This window comes from Salmo salar, chromosome ssa26 (assembly GCF_905237065.1).
Source record: "Salmo salar chromosome ssa26, Ssal_v3.1, whole genome shotgun sequence".
In the NCBI taxonomy this organism is placed as follows: domain Eukaryota; kingdom Metazoa; phylum Chordata; class Actinopteri; order Salmoniformes; family Salmonidae; genus Salmo; species Salmo salar.
The window spans coordinates 44,368,432-44,395,845 of NC_059467.1; the positions used below are offsets into that span (position 1 = coordinate 44,368,432).

Consider the following 27,414-nt stretch of genomic DNA (forward strand, 5'->3'; position numbering starts at 1 on the left):
AGCAAAGCACAAGCATATATATCATTCGACTTCTAGGCTTCGACTGGCTGCGCCTAAAACAGTCGCTGTCCACTGTCTTGCGGGCTGAATTTCGAAATTCAGATTCTGTCGCTGTTCTTTTCAGTCGGTGCTGAATCGCCTGAACGCGTGTGCGTGTGCCCGCGCCTGCGCCTGTTTGTCTATGTGTTTGTGTCAGGTTACGATGATACATTTTCACTGCAACGATGAGCACCAAATGTTTTCTAGTAACAATGTAGGGCTGTGGCCTAGACCAGAGCATTACATGTATTCTAAGTATGGCTCTGGCCTCTACTAGATCCACTCAACGCTACACAATACATCCAGCCAAACAGCCTACTGTCATTGCCGTCTCATTTCTATGAAGCTTCTCACAAAGTGCCACTTGCCTGAGGTCACACCGGAATCGGACGTCCTGTTACATGCTCAGACATCCTTGTAAGTCACAGAAAATGCAATGACCTATAATGTAAAAGGTGCAGATGCAGGTGATTTAAAGACTACCGAAGTGTATCATTTTGATTAGGCAGGACACCCTGTGAAATGACTGATTATTGTCAATAGTTGAATTGAGAGGAGCAAACGCCTGTAGGTGGCAACCCTGCCTCATCAAGTAAACACACACACACACACACACACACACACACACACACACACACACACACACACACACACACACACACACACACACACACACACACACACACACACACACACACACACACACACACACACCATTCCCTCTGGCCTTTATGTGTTAATGCTATTGATCAGTCAATAATGAATGAGTTCAGAGATGTAACCCAAATGGAAGATCGGTAGAATGAGACGGTGGATTGTTGGGGAATACTAGAGAGGTTGCAGTCTATAGCCTACCGCACACACGGCAGTAGTATTCAGCGTGTAGCAGATTTTTACATCGCTGAGCTCGGACCATGCAGTCTAATGAATTCCTCCCTATTCCAGCCATGGACTGCAGCAAGCGCAAGAGCGATTAGAACACAGTGGCTCCCCGGTGGATATGGAACACACGGAATATTGATGGTGCTGATATTACACGGATCCCACAAATCCCCCTGACAACGCAAAAATTATTATCAATAGTTACGCTTATGTTAAATAGGTAGCCTACCGGACTGCATCCAAAACCAGCTTCTGGTGGATATTTAGTCATTACAGAGCGCATATAGGCTACATTCCGCGCGCTCATATGCCATTGGTTTGCGTATTAGGCTCTGCGTTATTTGCCAGGGAATCAAGTTGATGGATTGGCTATGGATGCATTTGGTGGTTGTTGGACGAATCTGGATCAGAACCTTCGAATAAGAATGTCTGCGTCCTTTTGAGACATGTATGTACACACCTCGACTGCATCCATGCATATACTTATATCTGTGTTTGATTTTACGCTTGCTACATCGATCATGTTCGGGAATATTGCCTGGACATGTGACCCTTTATGGTAACTGATATTATACCTCTGCAAATCCTCCAGTAGGCTATCAGAGAACTGCACCAATAAGGGATGAACATCAATCGAAATGTGGATAGTTCATTTCAATCTCGGTTTATGGCATTAACTGTGTGCGCTCAAGAATAATGTCACTGAGAAATCCTATATAGGGCACCACGTTCAGTTCCACAGGACAGGGCTATATGTAGAAATAGCCCCAGACTTATCGCTCTCTCACAAACTCGGCAGCATTTCCCCCCATCGGAATACAAAGTCAAAAGCTACCGGCACCCCGCGGGTTTTCTCCACTGTGGCCACAGGAATGGTGGATTCATCCCAATTTCATGCACCTCTTTTTGATCATTTGTAATTTTTTTTATTGCGTTCGAGGTTCGTTTTCTTACGTTTTTGATTCTGCTGCTGCCGATGTAGACTACGTGTGGTTGCCTCGAATCCTTTCACATGGGTGAGAATTGTGCATCGGTCTTACAGCCAATCCAATCGGATACCTTGGCCCTGGTGTGTTTCATTTTTTTGCTAGATTTTGAGAACAATCCCATATCTTCGAGAAAATGCGTAAGTATGTTTTATATGATATATTCACCTCTTATATCTGCATTAAGTTAGGCACTTTAATCTTTCTTATCCATCTCGGCTACTCTACACGACAGAGTGGTCATTTGGGTGTTCAACACGACACCGTTTTCCGCTATAGACTAATGTCGCTATAATGTCGCTTTATTAACATCAACTATGTACAATAGTTGATGTTAATTCACATTTTTTTACAGATATAATTAAACCATGTGAAGCTCTCTCTCGTGTGTGTGTGTATATGTGCATGTGTGTTTAAGAAAGAGAGAGAGAGAGAGAGAGAGAGAGAGGGAGGGAGAGAGAGAGAGAGTCCGAAGGAGACATAGTAAGTGGTTAGATAAATATATACGTAATAATAGGCTTTATTTATTTAATGATGGGGGTATGGCCTAGACCGTTTGGTGAGACAGTGTGTTTAGGTAGATTCGGGATTCTGTAAATCCCTGTATAGCCATTATACCAATGTTGCTAGAATACGTCATATGGTCATTCATATTCAGCTCAGGTGTGGTTCGTCATGCCGCTTAGTAATGACACATTTTCAGCACCGGGGCCACCAGATTGACTCACCAAATTCTTCAGGTGAGTTCTACAATAGGGTTTCTTAGATTTGGGATGTTTTGAGTAATATTTCTCAACTGACTAGGCCCCCCAGTTAGCTTTTAACCACTAACTCTGTATCCGTGCATGTTAAATCCACCGTGATATTTATGACGTTCAAAGCAATTGACTCGAGCGGAGTGTCAGCCCACATGAGACTGCTTGTGTCTCAACCCCAGTGGTCTTCCGGTGGCACAGCTGCTAATGGAATGTGATGGAGGTGCATTAGTGTTGATTTCCTCCAATCGGATTCCCGAGCACTGTTGACCAGAAGGAGCATGATGTCCAACCAGGAGTTATGTCATTTGGTGCTGATTCAGATTCTAAATAGTGGGTGTTATATTATAGCTGCGGTGCCTCAACGGGGCGTCACGCTTGGGTGAGTTAATACAGTTACGTGTTGATGGGAGCTATCCATTGGAAGGTGGTGCTGGAAATACTACCAGCTTTAGGCTACTGGAGGGCGCTACCTTGTTAGGCCTCCTATATAGATTTACACGAGCATGAAAGCATATTACCCAGAACATGAAAGCACATTTCTTTAGATAGTAATACTGTGTTCATGTAAGTTTCTCCATTATAAATAACCATTAACATGTAGGCCATGTTCATTAGCATGTTTTAAGGCAACTGTGCATTGAGAAAACATGAATGTTTCAATTGGCATGCACTTTAATTTCAACGGTTTCTCACTGTAAACATTGGTTCTTCAGAACACTCATTCAAATATGCATGAAGTATATTATCTCTTCACATGTTGTTGTATATTCACCATTTGCCAACAGACCAGCAGCTCAAGAAGAATGATATTTACTTTTTGGCTTACGCTGGAAATTGGAAACCCCTATCATGTTTTGCCAAAGGCACACATTACCTTAAATCCCATTTATATTTCTTTCAATAATGGCATGTCTGCTATATGCGTAATATACCACTTTAAATTAGTCATGTTTAACTAATCACTATGATGTACGCTGTTTGGTCTTCTGCTTGAATTACTTCAACCTGAAACTGACTGTTACTATGCCATAGCACTGAATATGTTTAGCAGTGCAAATCATGGAAGCAGATTGCACTCATGGTGTGAAGTGACACGTCTGTTGGGTCCTGTGAGCATGGAATCAATACAATGTTACATTTCACAGCCTAATGCCTTGATTTATCGACTTAGATCACAGTCTGAGACTCTCACTGACTTCTGGCCTAAAGCATCTTCAAATATATGAAGTATCAAGGTCTGGCTTGAATGACTTGCCAAGAGTTTGGTTTGGATGACATAGAAGTTCATATAAATGTTGTGTGATGTTCTCATATCTCAAAAGCGTTCTCATGTCGAGCTGAGTTGGTATTCCACACCGTCTGTGGTCTAGATCACATGATATTCATTTAGAGAAATGTCCAAGCCTCAATCCTATATGAGTCAGAAAGATTGATACCATCTAATAACGTGGTTCCAATCTTCCCCATTCATTTGTTATTGAAAGGATGAACTTTCTCTTAAAGGTCATTCATAAACATTGGGCTAACATCAGTGTCCTCCAGTGGAGGCTTGTGAAGTTCTTGGTCAGCATTGTTCAGTGGAAAATACTGTAGATTACAATTGGGGGGGTAAATTCACACTGGGGGGGCTAAATTCACACTGGGGGGGGCTGTGTCAGAATGTAACTATTACCTACAGTTTACTAAAGGTATTTTTACAGTATTGTACTAACAATACTGCATGCTGTTTAGAGAAATATATGCACTAAGTACAATATGACCATGCTTTGTCTCATTCATACTGAGAAGTTGAACTAAGAGGAAGTAGACACATGGGCCTCCACTGCCTCATACTTCTACTGTAGTCCATACACTGCCTCATACTTCTACTGTAGTCAGTACACTGCCTCATACTTCTACTGTAGTCCATACACTGCCTCATACTTCAAATGTAATCGATACACTGCCTCATACTTCAAATGTAGTTGATACACTGCCTCATACTTCTACTGTAGTTGACACATTGCCTCTTACTTCTACTGTAGTCCATACACTGCCTCATACTTCTACTGTAGTCAGTACACTGCCTCATATTCTACTGTAGTTGATACACTGCCTCATATTCTACTGTAGTTGATACATTGACTCATATTTCTACTGTAGTTTATACACTGTCTCATACTTCCACTGTAGTTGATACACTGCCTCATATTCTACTGTAGTCGATACACTGCCTCATACTTCTACTGTAGTCCATACACTACCTCATACTTTTACTGTAGTTGATACACGGCCTCATATTCTACTGTAGTTGATACACTGCCTCATACTTCTACTGTAGTTTATACACTGCCTCATACTTCTACTGTAGTTGATACACTGCCTCATATTCTACTGTAGTTTATACACTGCCTCATATTCTACTGTAGTTGATACACTGCCTCATATTCTACTGTAGTTGATACATTGCCTCTTACTTCTACTGTAGTCGATGCATTGCCTCATGCTTCTACTATAGTCGATATACTGCCTCATACTTCTACTGTAGTCAAACACTGTCTCATACTTCTACTGTAGTCCATGCTTTTGAGATTATTTATTTAGTTTTGTTTTCACTTCATTTTAACATTCTGTCATAAAAAAAATTCATTCATTCTGTCCTTAACTTCTTCGGGATCGGTATCCATTCCACAGGACGGTTGAGCTAACATAGGCTAATGCGATTAGCATAAGGTTGTAAGTAAAAAGAACATTTTCTAGGACATAGACATATCTGATATTGGCAGAAAGCTTAAATTGTTGTTAATCGAACTGCACTGTCCAATTTACAGTAGTATTACAGTGAAAGAATACCATGTTATTGTTTGAGGAGAGTGCCCCATTTTCAACATAAAAAGTTATTAATAAACTAACTAGGCACATTTGGGCAGTCTTGATACAACATTTTGAAAATAATTGCAATGGTTCATTGGATCAGTCTAACACGTTGCACATACACTGCTGCCATCTAGTGACCAAAATCTAAATTGCACCTGGGCTGGAATAATACATTATGGCCTTTCTCTTGAATTTAAAAGATGATGGTACAACAAAAAAATACAAAAGAACGTTTGGTTTTCTCTTTGTATTATCTTTCACCAGATCTATTGTGTTATATTCTCCTATATCCCTTTCACATTTCCACAAACTTCAAAGTGTTGCCTTTCAAATGGTACCAAAAATATGCATATCCTTGCTTCAGGGCCTGCAATACAGGCAGTTAGATTTGGGTATGTTATTTTAGGCAAAAATTGAAAAAAAAGGGGCATATCCTTTTTTAATGTTAAAGAACTATTTTCCCTATCTCAAGAGGTTAAATAAAAATGACTATAGTAAGTGCCTATTAAGTGCCAAATATAGTAACAGGGTTGACCATAACAGAGTTGACGATTTAATCTTAAATCAGCCATAAATCCCCTTGTGACAGGGTGAATGGAAGCTTGTAACAAAAAAAGAAAGACATTTGATATTTTTTTTAGCCTGTCTGTCTGAGTAATAGGGCTGCTGTGTTATGTCTGAGTAATAGGGCTGCTGTGTTATGTCTGAGTAATAGGGCTGCTGTGTTATGTCTGAGTACTAGGGCTGCTGTGTTATGTCTGAGTAATAGGGCTGCTGTGTTATGTCTGAGTAATAGGGCTGCTGTGTTATGTCTGAGTAATAGGGCTGCTGTGTTATGTCTGAGTAATAGGGCTGCTGTGTTATGTCTGAGTAATAGGGCTGCTGTGTTATGTCTGAGTAATAGGGCTGCTGTGTTATGTCTGAGTAATAGGGCTGCTGTGTTATGTCTGAGTAATAGGGCTGCTGTGTTATGTCTGAGTAATAGGGCTGCTGTGTTATGTCTGAGTAATAGGGCTGCTGTGTTATGCTCGACCCATTCAGTTTTCCACCAGAAAATGGTGCTCACCAGGTTTTACACTATGATTTGATTATTAGATGTTCAATATTTCTCGGGAAAAAATATTTAAAAAGGAATAGTTTCACCATATTCAAATGAGAGTTCAGTTTACAGAACAGGGTTGACTTTAAAATGAGGGCTGGGTTGTTGTTTTTTACCTTAAAATGAATCACTAATCATATGAAATACAGTGAGCTCCAAAACTATTGGGACAGTCACACATTTGTTGTTGTTTTGGCTCTGTACTCCACCACTTTGGATGATACAATATGACACAATATATGCTAACCTCCCCTGTTATTGTCATGGTGAGAGGTTAGCATGTCTTGGTGGATATGATATAAAATACTAACCTCCCTGTAATTGTAATGGTGAGAGGTTGGCATGTCTTGGTGGATATGACATAAAATACTAACCTCCCCTGTTATTGTAATGGTGAGAGGTTGGCATGTCTTGGTGGATATGACATAAAATACTAACCTCCCCTGTTATTGTAATGGTGAGAGGTTGGCATGTCTTGGTGGATATGACATAAAATACTAACCTCCCTGTTATTGTAATGGTGAGAGGTTGGCATGTCTTGGTGGATATGACATAAAATACTAACCTCCCTGTTATTGTAATGGTGAGAGGTTGGCATGTCTTGGTGGATATGACATAAAATACTAACCTCCCCTGTTATTGTAATGGTGAGAGGTTGGCATGTCTTGGTGGATATGATATAAAATACTAACCTCCCCTGTTATTGTAATGGTGAGAGGTTAGCATGTCTTGGTGGATATGACATAAAATACTAACCTCCCCTGTTATTGTAATGGTGAGAGGTTGGCATGTCTTGGTGGATATGACATAAAATACTAACCTCCCTGTTATTGTAATGGTGAGAGGTTAGCATGTCTTGGTGGATATGACATAAAATACTAACCTCCCCTGTTATTGTAATGGTGAGAGGTTGGCATGTCTTGGTGGATATGATATAAAATACTAACCTCCCTGTAATTGTAATGGTGAGAGGTTAGCATGTCTTGGTGGATATGATATAAAATACTAACCTCCCTGTTATTGTAATGGTGAGAGGTTGGCATGTCTTGGTGGATATGATATAAAATGCTAACCTCCCTGTAATTGTAATGGTGAGAGGTTGGCATGTCTTGGTGGATATGATATAAAATACTAACCTCCCTGTAATTGTAATGGTGAGAGGTTGGCATGTCTTGGTGGATATGACATAAAATACTAACCTCCCCTGTTATTGTCATGGTGAGAGGTTAGCATGTCTTGGTGGATATGATATAAAATACTAACCTCCCCTGTTATTGTAATGGTGAGAGGTTGGCATGTCTTGGTGGATATGACATAAAATACTAACCTCCCTGTTATTGTAATGGTGAGAGGTTGGCATGTCTTGGTGGATATGATATAAAATACTAACCTCCCTGTTATTGTAATGGTGAGAGGTTAGCATGTCTTGGTGGATATGACATAAAATACTAACCTCCCCTGTTATTGTAATGGTGAGAGGTTAGCATGTCTTGGTGGATATGACATAAAATACTAACCTCCCCTGTTATTGTAATGGTGAGAGGTTGGCATGTCTTGGTGGATATGACATAAAATACTAACCTCCCTGTTCTTGTCATGGTGAGAGGTTGGCATGTCTTGGTGGATATGACATAAAATACTAACCTCCCCTGTTATTGTAATGGTGAGAGGTTGGCATGTCTTGGTGGATATGACATAAAATACTAACCTCCCCTGTTATTGTAATGGTGAGAGGTTAGCATGTCTTGGTGGATATGATATAAAATACTAACCTCCCTGTAATTGTAATGGTGAGAGGTTGGCATGTCTTGGTGGATATGATATAAAATGCTAACCTCCCTGTAATTGTAATGGTGAGAGGTTAGCATGTCTTGGTGGATATGATATAAAATACTATACTCCCCTGTTATTGTAATGGTGAGAGGTTGGCATGTCTTGGTGGATACGATATAAAATGCTAACCTCCCTGTAATTGTAATGGTGAGAGGTTGGCATGTCTTGGTGGATATGATATAAAATGCTAACCTCCCTGTAATTGTAATGGTGAGAGGTTAGCATGTCTTGGCGGTATGATATTTGTGCATCTAACTTTCTCACTCATCATTATTCACGATTCATTCAGGATTATCCGTAATCATAGTAGCATCCACAATAATGTTGAAGTGTTTAGAAACATGTTATATTCTTATTTACAATAAATGTGACTCCAAAATGTCACAATACATTATTTAACATTCATTTTTATTGGGCAAAACATTTTCTGAAACACAACCAAAACAAACAGCAAATGCATCCAACAAGTTTGTGGAGTCACAAGCTTGATGTAGTCAGTCCATGCTAGGAATATGGGAACAAATTCAACATTTTTGACTACTTAAATACACATATAAGTGAATTTGTCCCAATACTTTTAGTCCCCTAAAATGGGGGAACTATGTACAAAAAGTGATGGAACTTCTAAACGGTTCACCTGATATGGATGAAAATATCCTCAAAGAAAGCTGTCAGTCTGCACTTTAACCTCACAGTCATTGTTTCATTTCAAATCCAAAGTGCTGGAGTACAGAGACAAAACAACACAAAAAATGTCACGGTCCTAATACTTTTGAAGCTCACTGTAAACAATAATCTTCGGAATTTACTTTATCAAAGCAACAAAATAACTAGACTTTACAATGATGGTAAAAACTGAGAGATGTGTTATGGTTAAGTAGGTTCCAATCTTTCTGGAAGTTACAGAGGGTGCATGGAGGGACATTTCAAATGCAGAATTTTGCCACATTAGCAAGTCTTTATTCATATAAAAAAGTCTGATTTATTAAATTCTCCATGTGGTGTTTATTAAAGGGCACTTAATTGAATATCACAGGCTTTTCAAATTCAATATTGGTGCACAATTTCTACTTAAAATATCAAAGGGACGCAAAGGGCACTCATTTAGTGGAACGACCCAGTAGAGAAAGCGCCCATGGTTCCATCTTGCTCGAATAAAAGATCATAATTTTTTTGGAGCGTGTCAATCCTGCAACAATCAGCCCACTAACATTGTCCATCCAGTGCATGTCCGGATTTCAAGGTATCTTATCTGCCCCCTACAATTTGACGCAGCATAATATTGACAGTCTTTCTTAATGATTAATGTATATTCATCTTATAAATATGGTGCATATGTTGATATAGCCATGGATGGTTACAGTATATGAGCCTTGCTGTCAGACAGCCACTGTCAGGGTCCTTTATAGTGAAAACAATCACTGCTGATTTTCATTGTTCCCCTCTAATAAGGAACAGATTTAGTCCTGGGACACCAGGACACTAGGTGAGTGCAATTCATTATCAGGTAGATAAGACAACCAGCAGTACATCGGACCTCCAGGCTCAGATTTAAATACCTTTGGCTTAGAGATTAACCTTTGGTGACTATATTGACTAGCCTTTTTAAACCACACTGGAATGCTGCAGTGTTCCGTGGTGTAACCAGGCTAGCAATTGACATGCATCACTTAAATGTCTCCCAACTCTGCTTCCAGTAGGCAGCTGCTGCCTGCTTCCATTGAGTGTTATACGACTGCAAGCCGAGGAAATAAAATGTTCATGAATGTTCATTTCTGACTGTCTTGGACTTTTGTCAATGGCAAAAATGCTGATCCATTTGTTCAGATCATTATCTTTCCTGTTGTACTCGTACTGTACAGGATTGATGTTCAATAATGTTTCAGTTGAGAGATCTACTGAAGAAAAATTCCACAGGGAGACAAATTCTACAGTGTGTGTGTGCGTGAGTGTGTGTCTGTGCATGTTTATGAGTGTCTGTGTATCTGTGTCTGTTTGTCTGTGTCCCTCCTTTCTAGTATACAACGATTCCCCTCACTTTGTGTCTCCTGCTCAAACCCTAATCAGCCGTTCTGTCCTTCTGAAGTGGGGCTTCCCCAATATCACAGAGCAGTGACCCTGGTTTAGCCCCTAACATCCTGCCCACCCAGTCTTGGTGGATGGTTACTGAACCACCCTCCCCCTGATGAAACATGTGTTTGTGTCTGGTCTGGAGACAGCTAGCCACATCTCGATGAAGTTGACTGCTTGTGAATGAGTCTGACCAACGTATCAGCCAGCCAGACCGGTGGAACTCTTCTCAGTATTCCAGCCACTGTGGCAGTCAGGGTCGTCATGGTTCCGTGCTCCTGAAAGAGGATTATTCAGCCAGTTCCGTAGCCTGTCACTCTGCAATCCTGACATTTAAATCAAAGTTAGCATGCTAAACGTGAAGAAGCCAGGCCTGTTCCGTTGTCTGTGATGTTAGCTTTCTGTCTAATGTGGATTAAGCTTTACAGACGGCTTCTTATCCCAGAGAGGGACACAGTTCAGAGGGTTGTTGACAAGGACCGGAAAATACTATGGTAACACTTTATGTAGAACCAACAGGTAGACTGTATGTCAAAATGCGTTGAGACTTTTCACAGGAACGTAGTATAGGAACCAGGATATAGAATGAGACTTTTCACAGGAAGGTAGTATATGAACCAGGATATAGAATGAGACTTTTCACAGGAAGGTAGTATATGAACCAGGATATAGAATGAGACTTTTCACAGGAAGGTAGTATATGAACCAGGATATAGAATGAGACTTTTCATAGGAATGTAGTATATGAACCAGGATATAGAATGAGACTTTTCACAGGAACGTAGTATAGGAACCAGGATATAGAATGAGACTTTTCACAGGAACGTAGTATATGAACCAGGATATAGAATGAGACTTTTCACAGGAAGGTAGTATATGAACCAGGATATGGAATGAGACTTTTCATAAGGAACGTAGTATATGAACCAGGATATGGAATGAGACTTTTCATAAGGAACGTAGTATATGAACCAGGATATAGAATAAGACTTTTCAGTGGAATGTAGTATATGAACCAGGATATAGAATGCAAGCGTGTTTTGCGTCAGAACCACCCCACGCCTCCAACCATTGATGTTTATTTTTGAGATTCTGGGAAAGTCTAGGTCATAGAAACACTAAACTTCCTCCTTTCTCTCACTGATTCCGTGGATGGAATCTCAAGGGCTCATCTAATGAGTGTGTTCCAAAAACACAGTCTACAGTACGCAGGCCTGAGGAGTTTAGAAGATCATCATATCATATTGATGTGCTTCCTGATACTTCCAACATTTCTCTAATTACTGCCAACATCTGATGTCCTGCGCAGACCTCTGCAGAATGTGTGCATCTGAAACACACCCATTCACTGAGTCACTGTAGGTATAGAATCTTCCTCTGTATGGCAGAGCTTTGACCAATAGAGCGTAGCTACAGTGTAAACCAACCACCCACCAACAAGCCCTGGTTGACACCTTTCTGCCTACCTATTCACACTCCTACACATGACAGAATCCAACAGTGCTCCAGATAAAATACAGCTATTTCAGTAGAAGATGCCTCTGATAAAATACAGCTATTTCAGTAGAAGATGCCTCTGATAAAATACAGCTATTTCAGTAGAAGATGCCTCTGATAAAATACAGCTATTTCAGTAGAAGATGCCTCTGATAAAATACAGCTATTTCAGTAGAAGACGCCTCTGATAAAATACAGCTATTTCAGTAGAAGACGCCTCTGATAAAATACAGCTATTTCAGTAGAAGATGCCTCTGATAAAATACAGCTATTTCAGTAGAAGATGCCTCTGATAAAATACAGCTATTTCAGTAGAAGATGCCTCTGATAAAATACAGGTATTTCAGTAGAATATGCCTCTGATAAAATACAGCTATTTCAGTAGAAGATGCCTCTGATAAAATACAGCTATTTCAGTAGAATATGCCTCTGATAAAATACAGCTATTTCAGTAGAAGACGCCTCTGATAAAATACAGCTATTTCAGTAGAAGACGCCTCTGATAAAATACAGCTATTTCAGTAGAAGATGCCTCTGATAAAATACAGCTATTTCAGTAGAAGATGCCTCTGATAAAATACAGCTATTTCAGTAGAGGACGCCTCTGATAAAATACAGCTATTTCAGTAGAAGATGCCTCTGATAAAATACAGCTATTTCAGTAGAAGATGCCTCTGATAAAATACAGCTATTTCAGTAGAAGATGCCTCTGATAAAATACAGCTATTTCAGTAGAAGATGCCTCTGATAAAATACAGCTATTTCAGTAGAAGACGCCTCTGATAAAATACAGCTATTTCAGTAGAAGATGCCTCTGATAAAATACAGCTATTTCAGTAGAAGATGCCTCTGATAAAATACAGGTATTTCAGTAGAATATGCCTCTGATAAAATACAGCTATTTCAGTAGAAGATGCCTCTGATAAAATACAGCTATTTCAGTAGAAGATGCCTCTGATAAAATACAGCTATTTCAGTAGAAGACGCCTCTGATAAAATACAGCTATTTCAGTGGAAAACGCCTCTGATAAAATACAGCTATTTCAGTAGAAGATGCCTCTGATAAAATACAGCTATTTCAGTAGAAGATGCCTCTGCTTTAAAACTGCTAATGCTAAAGAGCTCCAAAAGGCTTTGCCACGAAGCGTCTGCATATCTCATCTGTTAATATCCGTAGGAAGTCTTTGAACACACTCCTTCTTACCAGGAAAATCCTTTAGAAATTCTTAGTAATAACTAAAGCGATGATAGATTGTCATATTGATGGAGAAAGATGATTTTCATTCACTCAGTCCTTCTTTTTCACAAATCCCACCCCACTTTCTTTACGTCTCTCTACTCTATCCATCTCTTTTTCTCTCTGGTTTTATTGTCTGTTTGCCTAACTCTTAAAGAGATGGCCTTGATAACTCCACTCCAGTGAACATGCAGATATTCCCTCACAGTCATTCATCATGAGGAAATGGAGTCAGTCATTTGTGGGCTATAGTGACCAATCAAATGTGGAGTGAATTACTAACTTCATTCATGTATGTCCTCTGAACAGACCAATCCGACAGGTCTCACTGACATGCTTTGTATCTACTTAAAGATTCTACAAAATAAGTGTGAAAATCTATTTCTGACTAAAGACATGGGGCTACTGTATGCTGCGTGAGCTAGTCTTGTCCTTGGAAAGTTACCTCATCAGTCGTATGGTCTGTTCAGCGTAGGCTGGTTAGAAACTGCAGCACTCTTGGCTTATATTTCCTATTGCTGTTATATCTTGTGTGCTAATCTTACATTGTATAAGAATTCACGGATGGATTAATTTAATCTTTTAATAAAATATTTACCATGTTATTTGAAACCAAGCTTTATAGCAGTGGGCAAAATGTTAGTCTTACCAGAAAACTTCCCAATGTCCCTTTTGATTGAATAGTCCTGCAATCATATACATGCTGGTGTGTTTGCATAGTATTTTGTTTGGCCAGGTATTCCTTTAGGACACTCTGTTGCTCTAGAGTAGCCATGCTATGGTACATATGGCAGGTTGAAGTTCTGCCATCGTTCGGCTTCAGGGCAGGGGTTGGGTGGAGAGCATCCTCAAATTAAACTGAGTTTTATTTGACACATGCTCCGAATACAGCAGAGACCTTTCTGTGAAATGCTGATGGACGAGCCCTTAACCAACAATCCCCCCCCAAAAAAAGTCAGACAAATCTGCTAAATAAACTAAAGGACAAATAGTAACACAATAAAATAACAGTAACGAGCCTATATACAAGGGGTACCGGAACTGAGTCAATGTGCGGGGGTACAGGGTAGTCGAGGTAATTGAGGTAATATATACTATACATGTAGGTAAGGGTAAAGTGACTATGTATAGATAATAAACAGAGAGTAACAGCTGTGTGTGTGTGTCAGTGTAGTATGTGTGTGTGTGTGTCAGTGTGTGTCAGTGTGGTGTGTGTGTGTGAGTCCAGTGAGTGCACATCGAGCCTGTGTACGAGGCCTGGATGAGGAATGCATAGTATTTTGGTATCACACATTTCTTAATTAGATCTTCAGCTAGTTTAGATTTTAAATTCCGACCTTGCGAAGGGTTTAGAAATCCATTTTTATGGTATGGGTTGCCACTAAAGCATAGAAACCCATTCCTATGATTGTGACAGATGGAATTCATGTAGTGTTTGAAAGTCCATGAACCAGGTAGGCGACCTTGAGCTGTTGCATGTTTGTTCTATCAGTGCTAACACACCTGATTCAACTGGTCAACTCATTCTTCAAACCCTTGATTAGTTACATCAGGTGTGCTAGTGCTGGGATTTAACAAATATGTGCAACAGTCTACGGCTGGGGGTCCCTGAGGAGTGGATTGGTCAAGACTGATCTAGCACAGTAGGTATGGGAGACATGGATTGGTCAATACTGATCTAGCACAGTAGGTTTGGGAGACATGGATTGGTCAAGACTGATCTAGCACAGTAGGTTTGGGAGACATGGATTGGTCAAGACTGAGCTAGCACGGTAGGTTTGGGAGACATGGATTGGTCAAGACTGATCGAGCACAGTAGGTTTGGGAGACATGGATTGGTCAATACTGATCTAGCGTGGTAGGTTTGGGAGACATGGATTGGTCAAGACTGATCTAGCACAGTAGGTTTGGGAGACATGGATTGGTCAAGACTGATCTAGCACAGTAGGTTTGGGAGACTCATTCCCTCGTCTGGTCATGAAAGGTCTTTATTATCATTAGATGACAGATAAACATGAATGCAATTAAAAGTAGACATGAAAAGGCACTGATTACAATGCATGTATACATACATATTGGATCTACCATAGCAATAGCAAGTCAACAACAATGGTTGTGATCAGACTAATACACAGGAGAGAGAGAGAACCGGGCCTCATATCTAAAAAGCCACTAGCAGACGTTGACTTGATTGTTGATTACGGGGACTCCCAGTCCCAGCGATATCATATTCATGAGCCAAATGGTGCATGTTGTAATATGCATGAGCAAATTAGATGTGTGAAGAACAAGAGGGGGCTGCTCCAAATGCACCGGGATTCATAAACACTACTTTGATTATTTTTTCTGCCATAATAAATTGATGCAAATGTTGTTTTCTTGTATCATTGATCCAGTTACTATGCTCCCTGCAGCTCCCTGCAGCAATGCAGTCCCTTTCTCATTTAAGGGGATTTATCAGAGAAAAGGAAATGGAGGGTGTGTTTGTGGGGCCATATTATCTGGGTCTTATTCATTAGGGAACAAGTAGCAAAACTTTTATGCAACAGAGAACAAAAACCTGCATCTCTCATTGGACTGCTTCTGGTATTCGCTTCCTGTTTCATTCCGTTTTCTTCCACTCAGTGCCAAATGAATACAACCCTGTTAGCCTTGGCTGGGGAACAGAAGGGTGTCTAATCAAACAGAGCCGTGTTTAAAGGTCCCCCTTCAGATGAGGCTGTGTTCATGACCCAGGATCAAGGAGACAAGACAGGCCTTTTCTGCAACATGGAGCCAGTCAGTGCCGGACAGGGGGACGAGCACCTATGAGGGCCACGAGGGACGTGTGCAGGAGAAAAGATGACTATCTTATAAAGATAACACTTGTGGGCGATGTCAGAGGAGAGAATACTTGTACACACATTTTATTGTAGGGTTTGTTGCTGTGATACGTAGGAATCTGCTTATGAAATTCTAATAAGTTGCAAATCAGGCATTGTTGAGTGCTTGTCAAATATTACTGTAGCTAATACTTCATTCTTGCTATTCAACAAGCTTTACGCTGCAATGCCGAATAAGACACCTATAACCTCTGTAAATAGCATGTAAGACGCATAGAAATACATAAGTCATGTGGACGCTGAAAACTAAGGTGTTACATAAACAAGGGCTTATTTCACACTTCATAGGCTAGGGGGCTTGGCTGCTGGGCCGCTCTCCAGCTTACAGTGCCTTCAGAAACCATTACACACCCCTTGACTTATTCCACATTTTGTTGTTACAGCCTGAATTCAAAATGTATTCAAAATGTTATTTGCTCACCCATCTTCAAACAATACCCCATAATGACAAAGTGAAAACATGTTTTTAGAAATCTTAGTAAATTAATTGAAAAAGAAATACAGAAATCGAATTGACATAAGTATTCACACCCCTGAGTCAATACTTAGTAGAATCCCCTTTGGTGGATGTCTGTATCAGCTTTGAGTCATCTTGGGGATGTATCAGCTTTGAGTCATCTTGGGGATGTATCAGCTTTGAGTCATCTTGGGGATGTCTGTATCAGCTTTGAGTCTTCTTGGGGATGTCTGTATCAGCTTTGAGTCATCTTGGGGATGTATCAGCTTTGAGTCATCTTGGGGATGTATCAGCTTTGAGTCTTCTTGGGGATGTATCAGCTTTGAGTCGTCTTGGGGATGTATCAGCTTTGAGTCATCTTGGGGATGTATCAGCTTTGAGTCATCTTGGGGATGTATCAGCTTTGAGTCATCTTGGGGATGTATCAGCTTTGAGTCATCTTGGGGATGTATCAGCTTTGAGTCATCTTGGGGATGTATCAGCTTTGAGTCATCTTGGGGATGGATCAGCTTTGAGTCATCTTGGGGATGTATCAGCTTTGAGTCGTCTTGGGGATGTATCAGTTTTGAGTCATCTTGGGGATGGATCAGCTTTGAGTCATCTTGGGGATGTCTGGATCAGCTTTGAGTCGTCTTGGGGATGTATCAGCTTTGAGTCGTCTTGGGGATGTCTGGATCAGCTTTGAGTCATCTTGGGGATGTATCAGCTTTGAGTCGTCTTGGGGATGTATCAGCTTTGAGTCGTCTTGGGGATGTATCAGCTTTGAGTCATCTTGGGGATGTATCAGCTTTGAGTCTTCTTGGGGATGTATCAGCTTTGAGTCGTCTTGGGGATGTCTGGATCAGCTTTGAGTCATCTTGGGGATGTATCAGCTTTGAGTCATCTTGGGGATGTATCAGCTTTGAGTCATCTTGGGGATGTATCAGCTTTGAGTCATCTTGGGGATGTATCAGCTTTGAGTCATCTTGGGGATGTATCAGCTTTGAGTCATCTTGGGGATGTATCAGCTTTGAGTCATCTTGGGGACGTATCAGCTTTGAGTCATCTTGGGGATGTATCAGCTTTGCACATCTGGATTTGGGGATTTTCTCAAGCTCTGTTCAGTTAGATGGGGAGCGGCAATGAACATTTTCAATGGGATTCAAGTCTGGGATTTGGCTGGGCCACTCAAGGACTTTCACATTCTTGATCTGAAGCGATTCCAGTGTTGCTTTGGCTGTATGCATTGTCCTGTTGGAACGTAAATCATCTCCCCGGTCTAAGGCCATTTGCACTCTGAAGCAGGTTCTCATCAAGGGTTTCCTTATGTTTGGCACCATTCATTGTTCCCATTGTTCCCTCTATCCTTACCAGTCCCCCAGTCCCTGCCACTGAAAAGCATCAACATAACATGATGCTGCCACCACCATGCTTCACAGTAGGGATGGTGTTAGATGGGTGATGAGCTGTGCCTGTTTTTTCCAGACATAGCGCTTTGCATTCTGGCCAAAATAGTTCAATTTTTGTCTCATCACACCACAATATTTTGTCTTATGCTCTGAGTCCTTCACAGGCCTTTTTGCAAACTCCAGGCATCCTGTAATGTGCCTTTTTCTCAGAAGTGGCTTCCGTCTGGCCACTCTCCTATAAAGCCCCGATTGGTGAAGTGCTATAGAGACTGTTGTCCTTCTGGCAGGTTCTCCCATCTCAGCCAAGGAGCTTCGTAGTTCTGTCAGAGTGGTCATTGGCTTCTTGGTCACTTTCCTGACCAACGTCTTTCTTGCCGGGTTGCTCAGTTTGGTAGGACTGCCAGCTCTAGGCAGATTCTGGGTATCTCCATTTTTTTTCTTCCCCCAATGATTGAGACCACTGTGCTGTTGGAAACGTTCAACACTCGAGAAATTGTTTTACACCCTTCCCCAGATATATGCCTATCATCACAATTCTCTCCCGGAGATCTACAGACAGTTCTTTGGACTTCATTGTATGGTTTCTGCTCTGACAGGCACTGTCAGCTGTGAGATCTTATAGTGGGACTGTATATAGACGGGTGTGTTTCTTTCTAAATCATGTCTAAACAATTGAATTTATCACAGGTGGACTTCAATCAAGTTGTGGTGACATCTCAAGGATAATCAAAAGAAATTGGATGCACCTGAGCTCAATTTGGAGTGGCATAGCAAAGGGGTGTAAATAATTATGTAAATTACATTTCTGTATTTAATTTTCAATAAATGTGCAAACATTTCTAAAAACATGTATTTATGGGGTATTGTGTGTAGATGGGTGAGAGAAAAAAATCAACGTAATCCATTTTGAATTCAGGCTGTAACAACAAAATGGGGAATAAGTCAAGTGGTATGAATACTTTCTGATGGCACTGTAGGGGCTTGGCATGGCAAGGCATTGGTGCTGGACTCTAGCTCTCTGGCCGTTCCAGCCACCAGCACGTCAGTGCATCTCAGCTCTTTACAAGATTGCTTGTGTAATGCCATCTGTATTCAGGGGATGAGCGCCTACATTTTGCACCCAGGCAAAGAGAGAGAGAGAGAGAGGGAGAGAGAGAGGGAGGGAGAGAGACAGACGCAGAGAGAGAGAGAGTGAGAGAGAGCTCCTGTCCAGCAGCCATAACTCTACATTGCTTTTTCTCTGCTCTCACTCTACCTCTTGTCCTTCTCGTAAAGGAAAACAAATGCACCGATGTGATGTTACAGTGCAGATATGTGAATTGGGTGAAGATTCAACAAAGAGAATCAATTCAACACCACAGAGATCTCTCACTATGGTTGATTTTTCCCTTTACATTTTCACACAAAATTGTCAGTCCTTCCATTTACAAGTGTTCACATTTATGAGTATTCATCTAGACGTGCTGCTATATGCTAAATTAATCACAAAGTCTGAGGCTTGTTTGCACTGATTGAAACAGCAATCTCTTTAGAATGAATTGAGAAAAATCCATTGTTACCTATAATAGCACTTTCCATTTTGGACCGAGCTGTGTTTTTAATTACTATACATGGTGAATTAGCTAATGAATAATGAATGGTATTCCACACGCTAAGTGCTCTGACTGCTAATGCACTGAACCTTTATTTTTCTCTCCATCTCTCCTCCTCTCTCTCTGTCTCTCTCCCTCGCTCCTCCTCTCTCTCTGTCTCTCTCCCTCGCTCCTCCTCTCTCTGTCTCTCTCCATCTCTCCTCCTCTCGCTCTGTCTCTCTCCCTCGCTCCTCCTCTCTCTCTGTCTCTCTCCATCTCTCCTCCTCTCTCTCTGTCTCTCTCCCTCACTCCTCCTCTCTCTCAGTTGATTAGGTTTCCCTCTGTAAGGCATTATCTAGTGTGTTGAAGAGATAGTTCCAGTCCCCCTTCTCTATCTATGTACCTTGTTTTGTATTGAACAGTAATTTATGACTGCTGGCTGGGCGGGCAGCAGCATAGACACAGCATGGGGTCCATCAGTATTGTGTAGATAGATGGCATGTCAAAAGACAACATATGTAATCCTTCACCACTACAGAGATGACAACGTTTCTATTTTCCTAAATGAGAAGGGTTTTGTGCACACACACACAGACACACACAGACACATGCTTTGAAGCGCAGACACACACACACACACATGGTGTCACCCTCAAAGAGGTTTAATCTCTCTCCCGCTCTCTCCCCCATCCCCCCTGGACTTCCAGACCTCAATCGTCTTGCTTTAAGACCCCCCTCCCCCCCACTGAGCTTCATGTGTTTCCAGCAGAAATATCAAAGCAGATTACTATGAAGAAAGGAGAATAGAAAACTACAAATTCACACTGCTGAGATGTTCCTAATTCTTTATTTATTCAGCCCAAATATATTTGATGGTGCTTTGTTTTAGAATTTTTTTTTACAGATTCTTTAATCCTCTGTTCACCCTTCATAATAGTGGAGATAATTATAGTTGTCTGCTTGAGGTGAATTGAATTTCTTTGCTGAAAGTGATTGTAGGTCGTAGGTTGAGGTGTGCTGGAAGACGATGAGGCTCGTGTCTGGGGGGGAGTGGAGATGTGCTGAGCTAGAGTTTATAGCTAACAACGTCGTAGCCGTGGCGCTGACTGGTAATTTATGCATTGGAACATGGTGCACTAAGTTCAGCAAGGATTTTTTAATCACCTCATAATTACTTTTGGGTTTCTCAGGGAATCATTGTAACAAGTACTATGTGCCATTTGGTAACAAGCTGTTGTGATGAGTTATTCCTCTCTGGTAGGCTACAGTACCGAGAGGTGGTTTTGATATCTCTACTCAAATCTGATATTCACTACCCACATGGGGCAAACAACAGGGACTATACATTTGATGTGATAATGCTATGTAGGTGGATATGTTTTCTCTCAGATATTGTATGAATGAAATCAAATTCCCCGGTACGCTTGGTAAGGATCCGATGTGTAATGGCAGAAACACTGTATCAGGCATTAACAAAAAATCTTACAGCAAATAGCATCTGTTTTCATTATCCTGCAGTCTAATGTTGGTTCGTCACAGCACAGAGACAGAATGCTCCTGTCCTTTTCATCTCCCTGTACACCAATGGTCTGAATGCATAGCCAAACAGCTGTGACAGGGCAGAAGACAGGATACACCCTAGTGAACTAATCCCTCTCTCAAAATGTGCATTTTACATGCTGTAGTCAGTGGAATCCTGCATAGATGGCTGCCGAGGCGCTAACATTGTGCTGTTTGATTTTCATTTAGAATCTCCCTCAACACCCTCTGACTGACTGACTGACTGACCGACCGACCGACCGACTGACCGACTGACTGACCGACCGACTGACTGACTGACTGACCGACTGACTGACTGACTGACTGACCGACTGACTGACCGACTGACTGACCGACTGACTGACCGACTGACCGACTGACTGACTGACCGACTGACTGACCGACTGACGAACTGACTGGCCGACTGACCGACAAACTGACTGGCCGACTGACTGAGCGACTGACTGACCGACTGACTGACTGACCGACTGACTGACGAACTGACTGGCCGACAGGGAAACATGGGTTTATTGTGGTGAAGTCAGATTCTCAATTGTTTAATCGATGAATTAAAGCGGCTTTTCATTACCAGTCATTAAAATGTTAACAAGTCCCTCCTCTCTGACATCATCAAGCTTTCTGTTAAGGCAGATGTGTCGGTCACTCTTCAAACCAATTGCAGGTCAGAAAGTTTGCATAAAGCATTTGTCAATTCTTCACAGTGATGATGTGCCAGATATGTAAAAGTCCTTCATATTGTCTTACTGAAGATACACTTAGCAAGAGGTCATCATAAACAACGGCAACCAACCAACAGAATCCAAATCTGGCATCACTGCAATCATCATCATTGGCTCATCCCAGAGTGCGTGTGCGAATAGCCAATCATGTCAATCCTAGAACATATTGCTGATGTTGCTGTCTGGAAGTGGAAGGTTGACCTGTTGTTTATGAGGATGTCACCTTGCTGAATGTATACAGTATATATTTTTTCAAGCCAGATAAGACTGCACTATGTAAGACACTATTCTAGCCATTGTGTTGCACCACAAGGTATTTATCTGGTCATTCGATGTAATTTACACACACTTTACTATTCTATAGTAAAATACCAGTAGCTAAGGAATCGTTTAGCCTAGATTGCTAATAGGTTGCATCCTTAGATACACAGATGATTCATGCAGTGCTTTATCATGCCCTACTCTTGGTTTCAAGTGTGATCTGTTCAGTAGCAGTCATGTGGTGGGAGTAGATCTGTGTTGCTCTGACCTGTGACTAGAATACTAACACTTCTCCAACATTCAGACACAGAAACAGCCAACCCGGCCCTCCCCTCCCCGCCACCCAGGGTGTACTGTCTGATCCCACTACCCTCACTCACACACACACACACACACACACACACACACACACACACACACACACACACACACACACACACACACACACACACACACACACACACACACACACACACACACACACACACACACACACTCTGATGCCCCCACAGGGACAGAGACAGCCCCCCAAACACAGAGAGATCTCAGCAGATTATTTATCCCTACAATTATCCTAATGGAGCAGCGGCATTAGGTAATATGTGGCCAGATTGAATTATCACTGTGAGCTGTGAGTCTCCCTTTATCTCGGTCTTATTCAGCACTAGAACATTGAAAGAACCGACTTCCACACAGAACAATGTACCAAACCAAACACTGTAGTACACGTATCTCTGTTCTTGAGCTGTTCTTGTCTATTCATGTCTGTATTATGTCATGTTTCATGTTTTGATTGGACACCAGGAAGAGTAGCTGCTGCATGAGAAGCAGCTAATCGGGATCCTAATAAATTAAATAATAAAGAAATATCAGCCTGTATCACAATACAACACCAGCATACAGTGGGAGCATCCTTTATGCAGCAACACGCACACAACATGAGCTAATGCACTGTGGCTGTGAACGTGACCCTTCCAAGCCATTATCTTGCCGTTGATGAGGTCTGGCTGGGATGAACTTAAAGGGAAACTCCTAGTGCAGGCTACAGTGGGAAGTTGAGCTCGCTTCATTGTGACCTTTACAGTGTTTTACCCATTGTCTGAGTTTCTGCTGTGACCTATATCAAATGATGGCTGTTGGATTTTGCCCTCGTTGCCGTCCTCTATTTCAACATGATTACAGATTCTGGTTTGATTGCCCTCGTTTTAGGTCATCCAAAAATATTGTGATAATTTCCAAACGCTAATACGCTTACGCCATCTGGGATTGGTTTAGTCTGCCTTAGGATGGGTACTTGCCAGGTCTGGTCAGAGAATCAATCCGTAGATTACCATCCAGTAATAAACTGATGATGTTTACCACGTGACCAACGTTGGAGCTCGTTGCTGAGGGTGAGCCTAATTCATGATAAGGAGCCTTATTAACCCAGGTCACAAAAGAACAAACAGATCTCACAAAAAAAAGGACTCTCATCTTACTGAGGGAATGACAGTGCTTCGCTTACTGTCTGGAAAAGAATGGAGCCTTACAGTACATTTTTCATAGGTTTTTCAGCATTTGCCTTTCCTTAGAATGATCACTTGAATACAGAAACATACGCCGAGCTTCAGCACGACTGATTTGACTAGCACACTGGTCTACTCTCCGTTCCTGGAGAGTTGCTGGGTGATTTAACTAGCACACTGGTCTACTCTCCGGTCCTGGAGAGTTGCTGGGTGATATAACTAGCACACTGGTCTACTCTCCGTTCCTGGAGAGTTGCTGGGTGATTTAACTAGCACACTGGTCTACTCTCCGGTCCTGGAGAGTTGCTGGGTGATATAACTAGCACACTGGTCTACTCTCCGTTCCTGGAGAGTTGCTGGGTGATTTAACTAGCACACTGGTCTACTCTCCGGTCCTGGAGAGTTTCTGGGTGATTTAACTAGCACACTGGTCTACTCTCCGGTCCTGGAGAGTTGCTGGGTGATTTAACTAGCACACTGGTCTACTCTCTGTTCGTGGAGAGTTGCTGGGTGATTTAACTAGCACACTGGTCTACTCTCTGTTCGTGGAGAGTTGCTGGGTGATTTAACTAGCACACTGGTCTACTCTCCGGTCCTGGAGAGTTTCTGGGTGATTTAACTAGCACACTGGTCTACTCTCCGTTCGTGGAGAGTTGCTGGGTGATTTAACTAGCACACTGGTCTACTCTCCGGTCCTGGAGAGTTTCTGGGTGATTTAACTAGCACACTGGTCTACTCTCCGTTCCTGGATAGTTGCTGGGTGATTTAACTAGCACACTGGCCTACTCTCTGTTCCTGGAGAGTTGCTGGGTGATTTAACTAGCACACTGGCTTACTCTCTGTTCCAGGAGAGTTGCTGGGTGATTTAACTAGCACACTGGTCAACTCTCCGTTCCTGGAAAGTTGCTGGGTGATTTAACTAGCACACTGGTCTACTCTCCGGTCCAAGAGAGTTGCTGGGTTATTTAACTAGCACACTGGTCTACTCTCCGTTCCTGGAGAGTTGCTGGGTGATTTAACTAGCACACTGGTCTACTCTCCGGTCCTGGAGAGTTGCTGGGTGATTTAACTAGCACACTGGTCTACTCTCCGTTCCTGGAGAGTTGCTGGGTGATTTAACTAGCACACTGGTCTACTCTCCGGTCCTGGAGAGTTGCTGGGTGATTTAACTAGCACACTGGTCTACTCTCCGGTCCTCGAGAGTTGCTGGGTGATTTAACTAGTACACTAGTCTACTCTCCGGTCCTGGAGAGTTGCTGGGTGATATAACTAGCACACTGGTCTACTCTCCGGTCCTGGAGAGTTGCTGGGTGATTTAACTAGCACACTGGTCTACTCTCCGTTCCTGGAGAGTTGCTGGGTGATTTAACTAGCACAAATGTCTATTCTCTGTTCCTGGAGAGTTGCTGGGTGATTTAACTAGCACACTGGTCTACTCTCCGGTCCTGGAGAGTTGCTGGGTGATTTAACTAGCACACTGGCCTACTCTCTGTTCCTGGAGAGTTGCTGGGTGATTTAACTAGCACACTGGTCTACTCTCCGGTCCTGGAGAGTTGCTGAGTGATTTAACTAGCACACTGGTCTACTCTCTGTTCCTGGAGAGTTGCTGGGTGATTTAACCAGCACACTGGTCTACCCTCCGGTCCTGGAGAGTTGCTGGGTGATTTAACTAGCACACTGGTCTACTCTCCGGTCCTGGAGAGTTGCTGGGTGATTTAACTAGCACACTGGTCTACCCTCCGGTCCTGGAGAGTTGCTGGGTGATTTAACTAGCACACTGGCCTACTCTCTGTTCCTGGAGAGTTGCTGGGTGATTTAACTAGCACACTGGTCTACTCTCCGGCCCTGGTGAGTTGCTGGGTGATTTAACTAGCACACTGCTCTACTCTCTTTTCCTGGAGAGTTGCTGGGTGATTTAACTAGCACACTGGTCTACTCTCCGTTCCTGGAGAGTTGCTGGGTGATTTAACTAGCACACTGGTCTACTCTCCGGTCCTGGAGAGTTGCTGGGTGATTTAACTAGCACACTGGTCTACTCTCCGTTCCTCGAGAGTTGCTGGGTGATTTAACTAGTACACTAGTCTACTCTCCGGTCCTGGAGAGTTGCTGGGTGATATAACTAGCACACTGGTCTACTCTCCGGTCCTGGAGAGTTGCTGGGTGATTTAACTAGCACACTGGTCTACTCTCCGTTCCTGGAGAGTTGCTGGGTGATTTAACCAGCACACTGGTCTACCCTCCGGTCCTGGAGAGTTGCTGGGTGATTTAACTAGCACACTGGTCTACTCTCCGGTCCTGGAGAGTTGCTGGGTGATTTAACTAGCACACTGGTCTACTCTCCGGTCCTGGAGAGTTGCTGGGTGATTTAACTAGCACACTGGTCTACTCTCCGGTCCTCGAGAGTTGCTGGGTGATTTAACTAGCACACTAGCCTACTCTCCGTTCCTGGAGAGTTGCTGGGTGATATAACGAGCACACTGGTCTACTCTCCGGTCCTGGAGAGTTGCTGGGTGATTTAACTAGCACACTGGTCTACTCTCCGTTCCTGGAGAGTTGCTGGGTGATTTAACCAGCACACTGGTCTACCCTCCGGTCCTGGAGAGTTGCTGGGTGATTTAACTAGCACACTGGCCTACTCTCCGTTCCTGGAGAGTTGCTGGGTGATTTAACTAGCACACTGGTCTACTCTCCGGCCCTGGAGAGTTGCTGGGTGATTTAACTAGCACACTGGTCTACTCTCTTTTCCTGGAGAGTTGCTGGGTGATTTAACTAGCACACTGGTCTACTCTCCGTTCCTGGAGAGTTGCTGGGTGATTTAACTAGCACACTGCTCTACTCTCCGTTCCTGGAGAGTTGCTGGGTGATTTAACTAGCACACTGGTCTACTCTCCGTTCCTGGAGAGTTGCTGGGTGATTTAACTAGCACACTGGTCTACTCTCCGTTCCTGGAGAGTTGCTGGGTGATTTAACTAGCACAAATGTCTACTCTCCGTTCCTGGAGAGTTGCTGGGTGATTTAACTAGCACACTGGTCTACTCTCCGGTCCTGGAGAGTTGCTGGGTGATTTAACTAGCACACTGGCCTACTCTCCGTTCCTGGAGAGTTGCTGGGTGATTTAACTAGCACACTGGTCTACTCTCCGGTCCTGGAGAGTTGCTGAGTGATTTAACTAGCACACTGGTCTACTCTCTGTTCCTGGAGAGTTGCTGGGTGATTTAACCAGCACACTGGTCTACCCTCCGGTCCTGGAGAGTTGCTGGGTGATTTAACTAGCACACTGGTCTACTCTCCGGTCCTGGAGAGTTGCTAGGTGATTTAACTAGCACACTGGTCTACTCTCCGGTCCTGGAGAGTTGCTGGGTGATTTAACTAGCACACTGGTCTACTCTCCGGTCCTGGAGAGTTGCTGGGTGATTTAACTAGCACACTGGTCTACTCTCCGGTCCTGGAGAGTTGCTGGGTGATTTAACTAGCACACTGGTCTACTCTCCGGCCCTGGTGATTTGCTGGGTGATTTAACTAGCACACTGGTCTACTCTCTGTTCCTGGAGAGTTGCTGGGTGATTTAACTAGTACACTGGTCTACTCTCCGGTCCTGGAGAGTTGCTGGGTGATTTATCAGGCACACTGGTCTACTCTCCGGTCCTGGAGAGTTGCTGGGTGATTTAACTAGCACACTGGTCTATTCTCTGTTCCTGGAGAGTTGCTGGGTGATTTAACTAGCACAAATGTCTATTCTCTGTTCCTGGAGAGTTGCTAGGTGATTTTACTAGCACACTGGTCTACTCTCCAGTCCTGGAGAGTTGCTGGGTGA

At 42.6% G+C, this 27,414-nt stretch overlaps 1 protein-coding gene across 3 annotated transcripts in view; it reads left to right on the top strand.

Annotated features, from left to right (window-relative positions):
* The first annotated feature begins 785 nt into the window (after positions 1–785).
* Positions 786–27,414, top strand: part of lrrc4cb (leucine rich repeat containing 4C, genome duplicate b) — a 62,911-nt gene continuing 36,282 nt past the window's right edge. The window contains exon 1 of one of the 3 annotated variants that reach the window (XM_045708582.1): positions 786–1,369. The gene's annotated coding sequence lies outside the window, so the exon portion shown is untranslated. Of the gene's footprint in view, positions 2,048–2,247; positions 2,648–27,414 lie in introns of those variants that run through there. The other 2 variants (XM_045708581.1, XM_045708583.1) reach the window with 2 other exon arrangements.